The sequence below is a fragment of the Pseudoliparis swirei genome, chromosome 15, assembly GCF_029220125.1.
Source record: "Pseudoliparis swirei isolate HS2019 ecotype Mariana Trench chromosome 15, NWPU_hadal_v1, whole genome shotgun sequence".
Lineage (NCBI taxonomy): Eukaryota > Metazoa > Chordata > Actinopteri > Perciformes > Liparidae > Pseudoliparis > Pseudoliparis swirei.
Window position 1 is genome coordinate 16569824 of NC_079402.1, and position 17534 is coordinate 16587357.

The 17534-nt window shown below is 43.5% G+C and overlaps 1 protein-coding gene across 3 annotated transcripts in view; it reads right to left on the reverse strand.

The window, feature by feature from the left end:
• Nucleotides 1–17534, reverse strand: part of fibcd1b (fibrinogen C domain containing 1b) — a 105916-nt gene that overhangs the window by 81092 nt on the left and 7290 nt on the right. The gene's annotated exons all lie outside the window — the stretch shown is intronic.

Below are 17534 nucleotides of genomic sequence, written 5' to 3' on the forward strand. Positions count from 1 at the left end.
AGCATTAGCAATTAATGTATCAGAGTGTGTTATCTATATCCAAGTGGTGCTCTGTGTGTGTGTGTGTGTGTGTGTGTGTGTGTGTGTGTGTGTGTAAAGTTGACCAAGACTAAATATGCTCTTCACACTTGTTATGACACTGTGTGCGGTTTTTAATACCATTAATAGGAGGGTGACGACATTATTTATTTTAGCGAGCGTTAATCTATTTTCAACCACTAGGGGGCAAAACACGATCAAGCTCATTTGGGCCGAGACTCTCATTGGTTCGGGTCCCAAATGAAGCAAATATTTAAAACGTAATAAGTATTACGATATTTATTCAGCTTTTTTTATCGCTATTTCCTTCTCAGCCGAGGGAACGCATCTTTCTCTGTAGCTGCTCAGCGTTCTTCAGGTCGTCGAGTTATCGGCCGATGACGACACACTGGGACCATCACCGATACACACAAGGTCACATTTTAATTACTCCGGATGGTAAATGCATATTTTGCATTAAAAAAATATTCAGTTCCAAAATATTCAGTTGCATATATTCAGCGGAAAAAAAATACATTGCTGTGCGACTGGGTGAGTGCGTTGATGTGTATGCACACAGACATTGTTATGATGGCTGACCAATAGTTCACCCACCCCCGGTGCTCTGAGGATTCTCTTTTCCAATGTGTACGACAGCAAGAGAAAGAGAGGGGTGGAGGGGTGTTTGTGTGTGTGTGGGGGGGGGGGGGGAAGTGATGGAGGAATATTTGGAGAAAAAAAAGTGTTCTGAATTCTAATGAGCCGCCTCAGGGAAAGAGATAAAAATCTGTCTGTTCCGTCTAAAACATGGCCGCCGCGTTGTGCTCGCAGTTCAGAGACGAGACACCGAGACACGGAGATACCGAATGAAGACCGAGCGACCAATCAGGCGCCAGGCTGGAGACGCCTTCAATGGGTTTGTGGGGTTTAAAAAATAAAAATAAAACGGAAAAGGTAAATATAAATGTGCATTTTGTTTTTAATATTTTGCACACGTGTGCACCGATACGTTGTCATGACGTGAACACGGAGGTGTAGCCCGGGAGGAACATGCGTGTGCACGTATATGAGATTTTTTTTTAAAGAAGAAAAGATGTTATTATTGGTCCTGTCCTATCTGATGGACCGAGTCTCAGAAGACAGGAGGCTGCGACGACGTGCGCTCGTGGAGAGCGAGGCCGCCCATGTGTTGGCATTAGAGTGCACGAGAGGCCGCGCACGTGAGGGCGTGCACGTGAGGCCGCGCACGTGAGGGCGTGCACGAGAGGCCGCGCACGTGAGGCCGCGCACAAGAGGCCGCACGTCTTCAGAGCGAGGATCCCGGGGGAAACTCTACCTGAGGATGTTTGGATTGTTTCTAACTCGCTCGGAATATACCTGCTCGCTTTGTTGCACACCTTAATGTGTTGTTGTGTGTGTGTGTGTGTGTGTGTGTGTGTGTGTGACAGAAACTTGAGCCAGGTGTGTTTAAACCTCGCCGCCCACTAAGCCGATGGAAGTGGAGGAGGGTTCGCATACATTCACTGGCGGGCTGACTACTCAGGTAACGGAACATGCAGACTGACTGAATGAGTGTGTGTGTGTGTGGGGTGGGGGGGGGGGGGATTAATTGGCTAAGTGTGTATCGTCTGTAAGATTACTCAACACAGAGATGTAACAACAGACTCACAGGGTGGACTGTTTTACAGGCTGATGCAGACGTTCAGTGCATTGAGGAACTCTCCCTGGTTCATTATTCATGTTCTAATGAACTGCCGGATAATTAGCTAATAAATCCCAAACTCGTGACACGCTCCCAATAAAAGAAGTCAGCGGCGAGCGGGAAGCCGGACGCCGCGCTCCTCGCTCCGGGGGACACGGGGAGAGTAACTGATATGAAAAGGCACGGTAATCAGGAAGTAATAATTAGTTATCGGTTGCGTGCTATTAAGCGGCTGATGGTTAGTATGGATTTGACTCACATTTCGGGAAAAAATAAATCCAGAAACTCATTAAATGTAAATGAAATACTGCGTCGTCGGCATATCGCTCACTCGTCGTTATCGCTATTTTAAAAAATATCAAAAAATCCTGAAGTTATCGGCGAGCTCCTTATCGATGAGCGGTTAGCCTCCCGACGGCTTCTGGTTAAATAATGATCCGATTGTGCGTGTGTTTAAAATGAGATTTAAACATATAACTATAAAACAAAACATCTCCAGAACCGTGCATCCGATCCGCTTCACACTCGGCAGTTAGATTCCCAATAAATGCCGCTCCGCACCTCAGGTCAGGTACGTTTGCCAAACTGATGTTACCAACCGGCAAAATACCATTAAGCACACGCTCTGTTTCATAACGGAGATGGTTATCTTTAAATGTTCCCCCTGAACCCTGCTGGGCTTCAAGGACCCGAGGAGGCCCGGCGTCCACTGCGGAGCTCTCAGCACTCAGCCCACTCGGCGCTGGCGTGTGTGTGTGCACGTGGAATTGCGTGATGTAGACTTTATGGCGTGGACAATTTCACATGTGCAAGCATGCGTTTACTGTGTCGTAAAGGCCTATTTTAGGGGGGGTTCATAGCCTGTCATCATACTTAAGGATATAATCCCCGAGCACTAGGACCTTGGGGAGGCTGCAGCCAGGTGACGTCTCTCATCAAAGACAGACAGGATTATATCCAAGAGGTCAGAGTAAATGATGCACAGTGACCTTTAAATCCAGGTAGTATATATATATATATATATATATGAATATATATAATATAATACCTCGGTAGTTAACGAGTGCTACCTGCTTACAGTTAGCTTTAGTTTAGGCAAATAAAAGAGTTAGATACTGTCTCTATTGAATGAAAAAATTCTAAATACAAGAAGTAACTATCAACATCTCTCTATTCTTTGCATTAATATATATAAATATAATATTTTGTTGCATATAATTGTACATTTGACACTGAACTAGTTCATCTTTATCTCAGTGATAGAGTCCAAATGAGCATAAAATATCTCTATGACCCTGAAATGTGTCTCTTGTGTTCATCACAGCCTGAATGCATAACACGACAGAGCACCATCACTTTCTGATTGAACCAATCTATGAACTGTCAGAAACAATGGATATAAAACAATGGATATGAAACAATGGATCTGAAACACTGGATATGAAACAATGGATATCCTGCCCCCCCCCCTCCCCAAAGAATTGCTCCAACAACTATATTGCTAATATTAAAGTGCGTTGCCATCGAGCGGCGGCGTGTCGAGGTGGAGGTTGAGTGGTGGAGGATGATTGCTTTTAGCGGCGGTCACACAATTAACATTTCTTTCATTTACCCACCTGCGCAATATTTCCTCTAATCTTTACCATTTTTCTTTTATTCTTCTTCATTAAACTGATGCAGACGGACGTTTTCGGGGCCCGCACAGTTCAGATCAAATATTTTCATTACTTCCACCCCTCCTTCATAAAACAAAATGGAATCGAGCGGCAAACAGAAGATTGTCGCACGGGCTGCAGAATATGATGAGGCGGTGGTTACCTCGCCGGAGCCCAGATTATATTCTGCACACTACAGAGATTTGGGCTCCTGAATATTTTAGAGGACACCGCCTGCGCTGGGTGCGATGGCCGGCGTCGCCGACTTCAAAGGCTACAAATGATGACAGCGCTGCACTGTTATTTTGGATTACTTTGCCACTGGTGTAAATAATGTTCTTTATACGGCGCCGTGAGGGACACGGCTGTGATTTAGGAGCAAAATACTTTATATGAGGCGATATGATGCATCAGGCATTATAACGGCAGATAAATCCTCGGTTTTGGTTTTCTGGTCCTCTGTCAAAAGGTATATATGAGTGTTTTCTTTTCAGCTGATTTCTGGCTAAACACAATGAATATTAAGGAGGCTGCTTTGTTTGTTTCTCCGTCTTTGCTTATTGGCTGCATCTGCTCGGAGATACGCTTAAACTAAATATATTCTTTAAATATATTCTTTCAAGACACCTTATGGAGACCGGCCAACAGAAAACACACACTTCTAAACTAGCCACAGTGGGAACAGAGAAGTCTATTCAGAAACCTACATTCATTATGTTAAGTGAGCTGATGCTGGAAAAGCTGCTAAATTCTGAGTGTTCATAAAGCCGCTAGCAACTATTAGCTGTGTAAAGACATATTGGGGTAATATCTACGTGGGCACGGAGACAACATTAATCTATAATCTGAGTTTCTCTGTGCTCCGTTTATACAACCGGTCCGATTTATATATGTCGGTGCTCGCCGTCCCCACTAGCTAGCTAGTCTGCACCGCGTTCATACGCCCGGCTAACGGTGTTAGCCCCGCCACGAGCCAGCGTGTTGTCGCGGAAGCATAACGCACGCCGTCTAGCTCTGTTGTCGAAGTTAATTTAAAAAATAGATAAGATGGAGGGAGAGAAAGAGAGAGAGAGAGTGACTCAGGGATGACATTTTTTTTTTAAAGCTAAGCTCAGAAGTTAGCATTGCACTCGGTAACTATAAGAAACAAAGAAAAGCCAAGGGCCTTTTTTATTCATTGGATTTAGGATTATTGCAGAAAATAAACACAAAGTTTATTATATTCATGCTTTTTATTAGGTATAAAAAACATTGACTTAGAGAAGCTTCTTCCACTTCTATGAACACTTGATCTATCTGCACTACTTTCTTTCTGCACCAACATCCCCAATTCAATTCATTGTTACCGTTGTTGTTGTTGTTGTTGTTGTTGTTGTTTTTATATTGTACATACAGGACTGTCTCAGAAAATTAGAATATTGTGATAAAGTTCTTTATTTTCTGTAATGCAATTAAAAAAACAAAAATGTCATGCATTCTGGATTCATTACAAATCAACTGAAATATTGCAAGCCTTTTATTCTTTTAATATTGCTGATTATGGCTTACAGCTTAAGAAAACTCTAAAATCCTATCTCATAAAATTTTAATATTTCCTCAGACCAAGTAAAAAAAAAGATTTATAACAGCTGAGTGTTTGTCAAGGCTCAGGAAACCCTTGCAGGTGTTTCGAGTTAATTAGACAATTCAAGTGATTTGTTTAATACCCTACTAGTATACTTTTTCATGATATTCTAATATTTAGAGATAGGATATTTGAGTTTTCTTAAGCTGTAAGCCATAATCAGCAATAAATCAGAAAAAAAGGCTTGCAATATTTCAGTTGATTTGTAATGAATCAAGAATGCATGACATTTTTGTTTTTTTAATTGCATTACAGAAAATAAAGAACTTCATCACAATATTCTAATTTTCTGAGACAGTCCTGTATATGTTGCTATTCTGTTGTCTTCAATGTTTTTCTTCATATTGATCTTGCTATTTGTAAATTACATGTATGTGCACACGTACATGGCCAATAAAGATGATTCTGATTCTGCAGAGTTAACACATTTTAGGGTTTTAGGACTCAAACAGGAAGTGTCTCTGTAGTTCCACCATGAGGGGAGGGGGGGGGGGATCATGTGCTGTTTAAAATTGTGAGAAGAAAAAAAACCCGCAATCAAGTGCATCAGCTAAAAGGGATGCAGAGAGAAATGCTCTTCCCCTTCGAAAATGAGACAGCAGTGCAGGAAGAAGAAGAAGAGGGAAGAGAGGGAGGAGAGGAAGAAGAGAGAGGATAGGAAGAAGAGGCCTGCGGAGACCAGGGTGGGGGGGGCGAGATGACTTCAATCCTAAGAGACAAATCACCCGCTGCACCCTCCACCGCTTGTCCTTGACGGTGGCACTGCACCCCGGCAGTGAGTCTGTCAGCCGCTCTCCCCGAGGCGCACACACACACACACACACACACACACCGCACACACACTGGAATGCAAAAAATAAAAATAAAAAATAAACTTATCGCCGCTGGCCGCCATTATAAGGCACACAATCACCGAGGAGGTCAGAACGGCTGCTTTGTGAGCGTGAAGTGAGACGGCGAGATGGAGCGAGGGGCTTTCCAATCTCCAGAGGGCGGGAATGGGCTTCAATTGTCGCCTCTCTTCTCTCAACGCGCAGGAGGAATCCTGAAAGCGCTCTATGCTCCCTCATCTGCTCGCTTCCTAAGAAGCTTAAATACACGCTTGTTCATTATCTTTAGTTGCCTTTTCCACCCCTCAAAAAATACCGACCGTGCCGTTCACCGCCGTCCGCAGAGGGAGGGTCTCCTGTGACCCCCTGAGGATCTGGATGTGGCGCCCATGACTCATGAGGCTCGTGCTGCTGTTTCAACGCTTCAGCACTAATATCAGGGTTAGAAAAACCTGGAAAAGACATGGAATTTTAAAAACGGATATTTCCAGGCCTGGAAAAGTCCATGAAAAAAAAAAAGTGCACAAAAATTGCTGGCCACTTACACGTCTTGATTGCAGTTGCAAGCGCAGTTAAAGTGCACCGGCACAATCACGCATGCACACACTCCACACACGCACACACACAGACATGTCATTAAAAGACAAGATGGATCTCTGCCCCACGGCCTTATATTTTAATAGAAGCGCTGATAAGGAGGCAGAAGGAAGACACTTCTTCCAACAGCCAGGTGTGGAGAACTCCTCTCCTTGAGGTACACGTTTCATATGTGCCGATGTGTACAATGTGTACACTCACTCATGAATTACACATGCAGCGTACTGCTGTCGGCTCTTCATGGATACACCTTGCAGAATGACTGATGGTAGTGGATCAGGTAGCACACACGTCTGGCTTTACACTGTGCGTGTGTGTGTGTGTGTTCATGTCATCTTGGTGTGTGTGTGTCTGTCACTGTGTTTGTTGGTATAGGGGAGACCCTCAAACTCAATGCGTGTGTGTCTGTAGTACTGTATATATGTAAAATAAACCTGCAGGTATTATTATATATATGTATATATTTATATATACATATATATATTTATATATATGTATATATATATTATTATTATTATTATTATTGTGTGTGTGTGGAGTGTGTGCATGCGTGATTGTGCCGGTGCACTTTAACTGCGCTTGCAACTGCAATCAAGACGTGTAAGTGGCCAGCAATTTTTTTTTTAAAGGAGAAATTGAAGTGTGTGGACTGGAAGAGAAAAATAAAAGGAGGTATGAAGTGAGGCTGTGAAGTTGAAGCGAGGATCCTCCACGGCCGCCATCTTTTATTATAATTCCTCACAAAGGTAAAGCGAACGGCGGCATAATTACCTCCCGGCTATTTTTCTGTAGGAATGAGTGAGTTTCCGTTTAATGACGATTCCCCTCTGTGCGTGTGTGTGTGTGTGTGTGTGTGTTTGTGTGAGTGTGTATTTGTGTGTGTGGGGCACTGTGTGATGTTGGTTGAGTGCCATCGGGTGGTAAGTGCTACGTGTTTATTCCCCTCCCCTGGGGGGGGGGGGGGGGGGGGGGTCAGTCGGCATATATACGGTCACAGGTTTCTATATAGAAATCAAGAAGTTCTGAGATCAAGAACAGACACACAAATCCGTGCATCAGCCCCCCCCCCCTCCCCTCTGAGAAAGATGGAGTGGGGATTAGAGGAATAAATAAATAAACAACACAGATTTGTACTCAGGAAGACTCTCACATGGTCAGTGGGAAGCCATTTTATCCCCTCTTAAAAACCTCACTCCCTATCCCCTCACTCCCTATCCCCCCACTCCCTATCCTCTAAAGGTGAACGTGGAAGCATTGCTGGTTACAAAAGATACCAAGCGCGCCGCAGCCGTGGTGCCTCAACTCGTAGTGGCACTACTCGTAAAATATAATAAAAAGAAATTCTCAACAGTCTGCAGAGGGTAAAGTGGCGTGCGCGGAGAGGCCTCTTGATGCGGAGAGCGGGGGTTCGATCAGGTGGCATCAACCAGCACAAACGTGCTCATGAAACATGTGACGCTTAAAACAATGTGATTTTACCAGTTCTCAGTGTGAGTACATGTTTAACTTTGAAAAAAAGACATTTTGATGCTTTGGCACAAAAAAAACTGCGTATAAAAACCAAAAAAATATTGAAATTAAATTATTGTAATTTATTTTAGCTGCCAGATAATCATTAAGCATGCTAGAGTCATGCAATCGTAATTAGTGGAAACAAATATGATAATATTCCATTAAAAAAGGCATTAATAAGCCTTATTTGTGGATACTTGTCAATTAATGTGAAGCACCAGGCAGAAACACATGTTAATAGTGCATATAATTAATATAATAAGTAAACTAAGTGAAGGCACACTCAATTACCCATCCACATATGGTGTCCTGGGGATCACTTGACAATTTGTTCACTCTTTTTAAATTTTTTGGTGTGCAGAAATTGTTAAAATGAATTAGTTCTGATAGCAAAAACATATCGTTTGTTCCGGTACACGTAAGTTTTATTTACCGCGACAACGTAATATAACGTAACCCAGTGGTGTATCCAATCCTGTACTGTTTGTTTTATGCTTATTATGGTCTGTCAAGGGACTACAGATGTTAATTAGCTGTGTAGCTACAATCTGGTCAGCACATGAAATGGTGACATTTATATTTTAACTGTACGTGGTGCCATTTAAATAAAGATAATAATAGAAATGAAGCAACCATTTAAAACTAAATGCAGCAAACTTACTTTACTTTAACACGCCTGTCGAAATGAAGAAGAAAAAAAACCGTGACAACTTATTTTTAGGAAGAAATGCAAGAGGAGCGTCGGAGATAGATGTAAAACGGGAGGCTCTGCACTTTATTTTGAAAAGCCAGAGATTTTAAGTCAACAGTCTGAAGCCTCGGGACTCGGGGAGTTGGCAAATACGAGAGCAGACGCGTGCGGTGTGCTCGCTGGCTGTTTGCAAAAAGGAAAACCGCCTATTAACTGTCTTTTTTTTCCTCCTTCTTTTTCTTTCTTATTTCACGAATGAGGTTATAGGCGATGTCAAAAGAAAATGTAATCCAAAGATAACTAAATCCCCCAAAAAAGAAGTGGAGAGCGACTGCATGAATAGAGTGGAGTTTGGTTAGCCGGGTGCTAACCATCAGTCACGCTCCGGAGCTAACAGACTGTTTACCCGACTGGAACTACGTAATAACTCTGAACTCGCATCAAGTCCCTGGCAGCGTTTCCATTACAGCTCGTGCCACAATATGCAGGTTCATAACTCTTTGTTCTACCTTTTTTTAATTTTATTTTTTACATCAGCTGTGTTTTAGCGGGAGAGAGAGAGAGAGATCGCACGACATCGGCGTGCCGACAAACTCGTCAGAAGCGACATATTTACCCCAAAAGAGTCACAGCAGCAGCAAAATGGAGGTAGATGTATGTCTTTATTATGAAAACAAAACAAAAAAGGTTTTCGAGAGTTGACAAGTATTCTCGTTTGTAAGTAAATTAGTTGCAAATTAAAAATCTTTGCTCTCAAAATTAAAACTTTTGCTTCTAATAAAAGAAATGATGCCAACTTATCTCCGTGTCCTCCTCACTGTAACCTCCCGTTCGCGCAGCAAGTCAAACCAACCAATAGAAACTCCTCGCTTTAGCAGTGTAAGCCCCGCCCACTACGTCCAAACTCAACTCGTAGATTTTGAGAGCAAAGTTTTTTTTTTGTGGGTGCAAACATTTTTTTTTGTGAGAAAATGTTTAGATTTTGAATGCAAATGTTTTTGATTTTGTAAATTTGTAGTTTGTAGGGAAATTTGCTCTCAAAACTCTTTTTTGTGGAATAAAGACACAACTATCTTCATACAGCAAGCGACGGAGATCTTAAAAAACTTTAACAAACAAAAATCACGCGCAATAACTTAATTAACGCGGCCATCTCTGAAAGCACGAGATTAAACCTCTTCATCCACTTCAATCCTCATGTCCATCAGCCCCTTCCAGGGTCTCTTAGTGTATGTATGCTCTTGTTTACTTTTGCGACGGTGGGAAAAAACACGTTCACGCAGCTACCACGTTTCAGCTAACGTGAAAAAAAACTTTACAAAATAAAAATTACACGCGAGAATGTAATGACCGCGGTCGTCTCTGAAAGTACAAGATTAAACCTCTTCATCCACTTCAATCCTCATCTCCATCAGCCCCTTTCAGTGTCTCTTAGTGTATGTATGCTCTTACGTTCACGCGGCGGCCGCGTTTCGGGTAACGTGAAAAACAACCTTTAAAAAACAAAAATTACGAGCGAGAACTTAATTACCGCGGTCGTCTCTGGAGGTGCGAGATTAAACGTCTCCGTCAGCGTCTGCAGAGACAACAGGCGATGAGATGAGACACTTTCGAGGCAATAATCATGACGCCGAAAGAATGTAATTACTTTTCCCAGAACGCCACAGGCCTTCTCCAAGTGTCTCCTCATAGCGACGGCTGACACTCTAGCAGACCGTAGACGTAAATAGTCCACAGGGGGCTTAATTGGCATTTAAACGTATCTTGCCATGAATGTGTCGGCGTTGCCTCTGTGATCCCGCCCCCGACGTGACACATCAGAGGAAAAGCGCCAGTCACGTGCGCATCACACTCACAATCTGACAGCTGGCAGCCAATAAGCCTCCAAGGTGTCGCAAATCTTTTTAGAAAAAACTGTCACGTTTCGCACTTTTTTTTTTACCCGTTTCATTCCAAATCCATTAAAAAAAAGAGGAATAAAGATGACTCACAGTTGTCCATACTGGTAGATAACAACAACAAAAAACAAAAATCAATCAATGTTGATCTTTAAAAAGACGGTTTTGGCATTTCTTTCTTTTTCCCTTTCCAAGATGGTAAATACTAAACTGGATATCTCACTCCAGAGGATTTTTCTCACATGGGTAAAAGTGACTGAATAAATTATCCACTGTGATGGGTAGACCACTTTGCACCTTGTTCTCTCCTGGGGTATTAGTGTGAACAGGCTCTATGGGAAATGAAAACTCCTCCATGTTCACTCCAGTGGGGAGGGGAGGGGGGGGGGGGGGTCGGCGATGAGTTCAAACGTCTGGACCCCCTAATGGACGACTCGGTGGTGAGAACCGACCACAAAAGGTTTTTACGTTTCATTATTTTTTTCTTCTTTCACACGAGTCGTCCTCTTTCCTCGCCGCTGAGCCGAGAAACGTGTCGGTTCAGGATTTTCTCAGCCTTTTACGATTGAAATCGTAAATCCCTTTGTAGTCATTTTTGTAAGAAGAAACTGGTGCGGTGACATTTAGAGGCAGTCGGAGCCGCGATGCGGCGGGTGGCGTCGGATCCATCGAGTCGCGTCATGTGACAGACGGCGTAAACTGTTTTCTTATAAACATTGTACGATCGCCCCCCCCCATACACACACACATGTCCGGCTCCTTTTAAAAGTACCAGAGGGGGGATTAAAGATGTTCAATATGGCTTTAATCTCCTCTTTAACCCTTTCAAAGACCCTGCATGAGCTGCATGCAGACACGCGATGCCGTATGCTGCACTGTTTGTGTACTTTATAAAAGACTAATACAAACAAGCTTTCCTACGCTCCTATCTCTCCAGAAATCCACTTCAATCCCCCCCCCCCCATGATATAAATACATCAAGCCACCATCGAGCTCTGATTTACTCCGACTCCCCTTTCTGTCATCTTCTACCAAAATGAGTAAACAAGCCTTTCAATCTTGAGATTTATGAAATAGAAAAACTTTCCTCCTCGTCCCCAGCTGTTATTTATATTTATTTAAAAGTTAATTGTGAAAGATGTGGAGAAAAAACATAAAGTCCAACTCCTCGCATGTGCATGCAGACTTTGGCCGTGTGCAGTCCGGGAACATGTCGCGCTCTCTGCTCTCCTGGATGAAAATAGCGTCCACGTCTATAGATCTGTAACCCTAGATCTGCAATCTGCCCGGCAACCAAACCTAACGTCAACTATTCAAGGTCGACGCCTCGACCTCCTCGCTGAGGCTGGTAAGTCTGCAGCTGTCTGTTGGAAAAGCTTCGTTATGGGAAGCATCTCGTGACATGCGATTATTTATTTATTTATTTCATGATCGAGAGCATAAGTTCTTTAAAATATTTTGTTTGGGATTTCTTATTTTTCTCTAATTTTCTGCATGCATTCGTTTGTCATCGAGAAATTGGACTTCTCTGTCTCTCCAGCGCTGAGACGAGGCATGACGTCATCTTTGAGATCTTTAATTAAAGAATGTTTTTACACGTGTTTATTTGATGAGGGACAGTCAGTGAACATTAATAAAATACGATTTCTGAGTTATTAGCCAAGCGGCTATTTTTCATCTGTCGTCCCGAGAGGCAGACGTCATAAAAAGAACCTTAAAAACGCAACAATACATATACAATATTTATATAATATCTTCTCTTTTCAAATGTGTGCACTAATAATAATAATAATAATAATAATTAATAGTGAGAATAGTGATGATCCTCATTCAGGAGACTCTTAGACCGTCGAGTATCAACGAGACGTCCCAACCTCTAAACACACAGAGCAAATAAAATAAGGGAGAACGATGTGTGTGTGTGTGTGTGTAAAGACTAAAGGGCTCCTCGCTCTTCTTCTCTGGAATGGAGAGAACACGCCGTTGTAGTAACTGCCTTGGGGGGGGGGGGGGAGCGCGTCCCGAGTGACATCCTGGTCCTACGATCAATTCTGTAGCCTTAACCTCGTGGTCTTGAAATCTCTCGCTGCGATAGCAACACACACACGATGGAGAGAGAGAGAGAGAGAGTCTCTCCAAGCCGCCGCCACCGTGACCCCTGACCCCTCTCGCCACAGAGCTGACAGCAGCTGTCACGCTCCACATACTGGAGAAAAAACTCACAGCACGCAGCAAACACATGGCGCCCATCTTTAAAACACACACACACACACACATGTTTGTCGTTTTCTCGGCCCGGTGACAGACGCCGACACGACCCCAAGGTGAGCGATGTCGGCCTATCAAAACAAAAGGTAGCCATAATCTGATCCACCTCCTTCTCCCCTTGCATCCTCTCCCCTTGACCCGCCGGCCCCTCGGAGCCCAGAGAGTCTTCTTCATCTTCAGCACGTTTGTAATAAATCGATGCGAGTCGTAGAAATACTGCGAGTCGGGTCGATTCCCGGTGTTAGCGGTCCAGGAGAGGAGCCGCCTCGCTCCGTGGCCGTGTGACAGGGAGAGAGGGAGGGAGAGAGAGAGAGAGAGAGAGAGAGAGTTCAGCAGTCAGACGGATGAAGATGAAAGTTGTTCAAGATTTGTGTTGGCAACAAACAAAAAAAAGCCCGGCTCATTTTTTTGTCGACATTTGAACTTTTTCCTCTCCAAGTTTCTCCGAGCTCGACTTCCACACAAAATAAGTAAGTCCCACTCTGCAGTCCCCCCCCCCCCCCCCCCCCAACATCTCCCTCTCTCTCTCTCTCTCCCTCTCTCTCCCTCGCTCTCTCCCTCTCTCTCTCTCTCTCCTCTCTCTCCCTCGCTCTCTCCCCCCTCTCTCTCTCTCTCTCTCCGTCTCTCTCTCCCCCCTCTCTCTCTCTCCCCCTCTCTCTCTCTCCCCCACTCTCTCTCTCCCTCTCTCTTTCTCACTTATAAGTTGTTTTCTTGTTTGTTTGTATTTGCATGATTTAGTTTTGTAAGTTTTTTGATGAACAGTATAACTGTAACCTGATTGAAAAATAAAGACCCCTAGACAATCAATCTCTCTCGCTCTCCCTCTCTCTCCCCCCCGTCTCTCTCTCTCCCTCCCCCCGTCTCTCTCTCTCTTTCTCGCTACCTCCCATCTATTAGTCATTGCATCTGCGAGGGAGAGATTTGACTAAAGGTGGCATATACAAAATGGCGGAGGCCGACGGGCTCCACGGGGGGGAGGGGCCTCCTCACAACACCTCCTTCATTCAGACCCCGACTGCACGCATCGGGATTTATCGGACGTGGCCCGGAAAATAATTCGAGGATCTCCGACGGCGAGCGAAGACGAAGGTGAGGCCGGTTTCTCAGTGTGCAGCCACGAGGTTTCGCATCACACGGCATCGGCCGAAGATCGTAAAATAAACACAAGGAGGCGCAGACAGGAGGAAGGAGGACGACTGAGGTCCTCACAGCGGGATGAAGACGGAACGGGAGCGTCAGGATTTAATCATCGGGAGCCGACGCTTCACACGCCGTGACACGGTCACACAGATTTAATACAAATGTGGACGCTTCTTGAGTTTAAATCATCCCAACCACGAATAATACAAACTGATGACACGACAACAGAGCTGCGGCTTCATATTATGGATTATAATACGCAGAACATCCACCCTGACACCTGACACCTGTCGACTGTGCGACGACAGAGGACTGACATGGTCACGATGACTGCCCCCTGTGTCCTCGTGAGGTATTACAGTATGAATTATGGAGATTGGAGAAAGAACCAGTCCACTAGAACACATATACACAGGGTTATGACCATGTGATATTTCAGTTTTTCTTTTTTAATAAATTTGCAAAAATTACTAGATTTCAGTTTTTTTCTGTCAAGATGGGGTACTGAGTGAACATTAATGAGAAATAAAATGTATTTTTTTGATTTGAGCAAATGGCTGAAACATTTTAAAGGGGTCTGAGTACTTCCCGTACCCACTATATACAGTACACAACACATCGACTACGACACACTTCAAATACACACAGGAACAGTTTGACTGAGCTTTTTTTTCCCGCATTAGTGCACTTCTTCCATTAATGGAGAGCACGGCCGTGCACGTGTGTGTGTGCCGTGCACGTGTGTGTGTGTGTGTGTGTGCCGTGCACGTGTCGGTTTCCTCGTGCCGCCTGCATGCACCGGCGTTCGTTCCTCGGAGGTTCTCCGCGCCGCCACGGTTCCGCGGCGTCAGCAGAAGCTGACGGTCTGCAGCACATTCTCCTCATTTCCATACGCTAAGGTCCCGCGGCGAGGAGGTAGGAAACACAGCGGAGGAGATGAGGACACCTCCATGTCGTAAATATGAGCTCATCTGTCTGCAGCCGTGTAGGGAGGGGGGGGGGGGGGGGTAGTTGAAACACAATGTGTTCCTCTCCTGCTCGGGAACAACAAGAGGCAGACTTGAAGCAGTTTAATGAGTCTGACTATATTTAAATAGCCCACAAAAATAAATATATAATATTTTTTAGAAATATTTTTTTTGGGGCTATATATATTTATATAATATTATATATATATATATATTCAAATTATATATATATATATATATATATATATATATTCAAATATATATATATACCTATACTGTATATATATTTTGGGCTATATATATATTTATATAATATCTTGTTATATATATATATTATTTCTTTCTATTTTTTGGGGGGCTATGTATATTATATTTGAATATGTATTTTTCATTTTTTGGGCTATATATATTTATTTAATATTTATATATATATATACAGTATATATATATATATATATATATACTATATATATATTAACGATAGGAACAAGAAAGGGGTTTGTGTGATTATTTTTATTTATTTTTTAAATATTAAACGATCTGATATTTAAAAAATTAATTCCTCATTTATTCAAATGTGCCACTTCCCCCTGGGACCGTCTTAATAACGGCTCTCCGTCTGCCACATTGAATGTTTGATGATGAATAAATAATGGATGTGTCGGTTGGGGGAGTCGGTTAATATTTCAACCGTGAGTTTGTCATAACTGTTTAATGGGATCGCTGCGATAAATACATATCTGTGTCTCTTTGTGTCTCCCTGTCTGAATATTCTTTTAATATTCTTCTAGGCCTCAAATCAATGTTCTATATCTCTCCTTATAAATCACTGAGGAGGCTTCAACATTTATGTTTGAAGCCAAAGTGAACAAACTGTATAACAAACTGTGTATGTGTATTTTATTTTGAAGGGCTGATTAACTACATGGGGCAAGTAAAAAAATATATATATTCCCGTGTTGATGAAAATTAAAGTACAATAAAAAAATTGTCTGAGCTCAATTTTAGTACAAATAAAGAGCACAAGATAATAAATAATCCTTGTTTATATTGTTGCTACGGCATCAATAGGCAGACATCGAGGCAGATTGATATAATTATATCTGTAAGGCCTGACCTCGCTTATTATTACCTCGCTGCGATTGAGTTTCAGTTTAATCTGAGTTTAAGACCTCGTCGACACGTTTCATGTCCGGCTTGTTTAAAGCACCTGAAGATTAAAAACATACTGTATCAAAATATACCCGCGATGACGATGCAGCCGACCAGCTTCTTTCTCTTTTATTTCCGCATCTGCAGATTCAAGGAAACGACTTAATGTGGGCGAGCGACGAGGAGCTCCTCCCTCTCCTCCGCCCCTCCAGTCAGTTGAGGTTGTGGATGGCGCCCGGCGCCGTAACGACGCCATTATGCACCGACGCTAACTGAAGCAAGTCATTAGCGTAAATATATAAAGCCGGGGAGACGACTCGGAGGAGGAGGAGGAGGAGGAGGAGGAGGAGCAGTGATGGGGGTTTATTTTTAGGGAGAAGCGAGCGAGTATGGAGAGGGCGAGAGAGAGAGAGACAGAGAGAGAGAGATAATCTGTGTCTCATTCTCATCCTCCTCCTCGTCTCATCATCATTCTCCTCTAGTCATCCTCCTCTCACCCTCATCTCTTCCTCCTCTCATCCTTCTCTCATCTCATCCTCATCTCATCTTCATTCACCTCCTCCTCATTTCATCCTCATCTCACCCTCCTCTCATCTTCATTCTCATCCTCCTCCTCCTCTCCTTCTCATCCTCATTTCATATCATCCTCCTCTCATCCTCATCTCATCCTCATTCTCCTCTCATCATCCTCTCATCCTCCTCTTGTCCTCTTCTCTTCCTCCTCTCATCCTTCTCTCATCTCATCTCATCTTCATTCTCATCATCCTCCTCTCCTTCTCATCCTCATTTCATATCATCCTCATCTCATCCTCATCTCATCTTCATTCACCTCCTCATCATTTCATCCTCATCTCACCCTCCTCTCATCTTCATCCTCATCCTCCTCCTCCTCTCCTTCTCATCCTCATTTCATATCATCCTCCTTCCTCTCATCCTCCTCTCAACCTCCTCTTTCTCATCTTCTTCCTCATCCTCATCTTTGTCCCGGTGCTTCTCTTCAGTCGGTAAGTATATTTGACGGCTCGGTTAAACTTTTTCCTTTCATCATCGATTATCCACTGGATATTCTTTTATAAAATTAATTCCCTTATTATTTACCGGTCCGTCGCTCCGCACGCCGTCTGCCGTGAGCGCCGTTTAATGGCGAGCCGAGGGGGGGAAAACCCGAAGGACGGAGAAAAGGTTCTCTTGGTGCTGAGGAGGTGATGAAGAGCAGATCTCACATCTCTATTGGTTCGAGGCATCGGAGCGTCGCACACACACACACACACACACACATGCAGACACACGCAGACACACACACACACAGACACACACACACACACAGACACACGCACACACACAGACACACAAATTGGACGCTCCTCTCCGTGAGTACGGAGATGGAGCCGCGTAATGGGCCTAGTTGTCCGTCAACATGACGGTGACCTCTGTGACCTCACACACACACACACACACACTGCGCCTCTCATCCCTCTC